The 2184-nt window shown below is 46.2% G+C and overlaps 1 long non-coding RNA gene across 1 annotated transcript; it reads left to right on the forward strand.

Annotated features, from left to right (window-relative positions):
- Positions 1–1005, forward strand: LOC308578617. The gene is made up of 2 exons (XR_014004038.1): positions 1–172; positions 904–1005. It is a non-coding gene; the product is annotated as an uncharacterized lncRNA (long non-coding RNA).
- Positions 1006–2184: the final 1179 nt, after the last annotated feature.

Raw genomic sequence — 2184 nt, forward strand, 5'->3', positions numbered from 1 at the left:
GGTGTTCAGGAAGAACACCAAGGAGTTGTTGTTCTGTCTGCTCCAAAGCTAAGCATTCAGGAATCCAATCAATTCTCAACTTATGCAAAGTTTACATTCTGGGGGTAGCGCATATTCAGAATCACATAGAGTCAAAACACACTCTCCCTGCATCTCCAAATGCTCTTCCAAGGTGAGTGCAGTGGTGGGTAGGATTAGCAACATTTCTCTCCCTAGGACCCTGCACTGCGTTACTGGAGAGAACTGGAGGCTAACAACAACAGAAGAAGAACTTCTGTTTCTTACAAGCCCCCATTTTTCTTATTTGGCAGAGAGCCTTCAAAATTCTAAACGGGCTGGACTAGGGTGAAGTGACTGTTTTGCCTGGTTCTTAAATCCTCACACAACCTAACAGCCTGCTTTTGACTCTAGCAGGTCCTGGAGAAAGCAGCAGGAGGAAAGGAAAGAGAGAGTGGGATAAGGGGCAATACTTAAAGGGTACTATTACAACCACAAACACAAACAAAGCTCCCCATGCTGTTCAGAGCCGTAATTGGATTGGATCTTTATTAGTTTGTCCCTTTTGGAGGGAGTAGTTGTTGGGGGATTGTTTTTAAACCAAACCTGGGGGGGCTACATAGTGCTAATCAGGAAGGGCAGGAGTTGCCTTCTGCTACCCAGCAGGGAAGGAGCCCATTTCAATTGAGAGATTTAACTTTTACTGGCAGATAATAATGTTTCACAACCAGAAGAGCAGGGAGGGAAACTGTCAGCGTGTCAAGAACGGAAGGCTAACTTCCAGTGTGTGTGTGTGTGTTTAATGTGTTTCATCCAGGAACGATTGATCGATTTATTTATTTATTTATTTATTTAAAAAATGCATGGCTGTAATTTCTCCTGCTCTGACTTCTGTCTTTGTCTTAGATCTGGTTGGTGGCATTTGAACCTCCCTCCAGCTCTCTGTGACAATTCAAGGAGAGTTTTCAGGACTTGAGTTGCCGGACTGAAGCACTTTGCAAGACAACAGCTACAGGATATGAAAGACCTCAAGGAGCAGAATTGGAGTGTATAGATGTGTGTGTGTGTGTGTGTGTGTGTGTGTGTGTGTGTGTGTACCTGTGAAGTTCACTCTTTGTACCATAGGCTACTTTATACACATACTGACACACCCATCATCCAGACAAACGAGGCATTATCAGAGCTCAAGGACACATTCCAGCCTGGTAAATACACTGAAGGAAGGTGCAAAGCAGGCCTAGTGAGAGGCGTTGCCTAGGGAGAGGGTGTGTGGCCTGGAGAGAGGGCCAGACAGGGAGACCTGGAGGGCCACATTTGGCCCCTGTGCCAGAAGCTCCCTGTCCCTGCCTTAACATATTTCTGTTTAGGCTGCCTGGCCCTCTGCTATTGACTCCAAGCTTCCCTTGACGTCTTAGCTCTGACTGTTCCACATGGCAGCAGCAAAATATACCAGTTCATGGCCAGAGCCCATCTCTGAAAAGGAGACAGCAATTATACAAGTCTTAAGCACCCAGAGTGTCAACGAGCCTTCTCTAACCTGGTGCCCTCTTGCTGCTTTGGACTACAACTCCCATCAACCCTGGCCAGCAGCTGATAGGAGTTGGAGTCCAAATAAGCTGGAGGGCAGCAAGTTGGAAAAAGTTGGTGAAATCCTAGCAAATAAGGCAGGGTGGCCTATAGCATTTAGTTTTGTGGTCCTTCCCCAAGCCCAGGAGTAAAGTAATGGCACTTCACAGCTTCTGGAGGGTTAGAGTGTGGTACAGTGGTTAGAGTGTTGGACTAAGTGAAATATACTCAGAGTCGAGAGTGGATTTCATTCTCTTTATTCAGCTCATGGTGGTGAGGAGGAATGAAAGTTCCCCCAGAATGTCTGCTGCTTTATATACATTATTTACACAATGGGCCCCATGTGATTGGCTAATCCTGTAGGCCAATCATGTTGCGGATTCACTTCCACCTGGAGCTGGATTGGGTGGCTCCTGTGGACCAATCAGACTGCTGCATTCTGAATCCCATTGTTCTAGGACCAATTAGACTGCTGCACTCCGAATCCTATTGTTCTAGGACCAATCAGACTGCTGCCTTTTGGGTTCTATTCAAATCAGTACATAACACTAAGTAAGACCTGGGAGACAAGAGTTCAAATCCCAACTCAGCCACAAAGCTTACTGGGTAACCTCAAGCTAG

Source organism: Podarcis bocagei (genome assembly GCF_964188305.1).
Source record: "Podarcis bocagei genome assembly, chromosome: Z".
Taxonomy (NCBI): domain Eukaryota; kingdom Metazoa; phylum Chordata; class Lepidosauria; order Squamata; family Lacertidae; genus Podarcis; species Podarcis bocagei.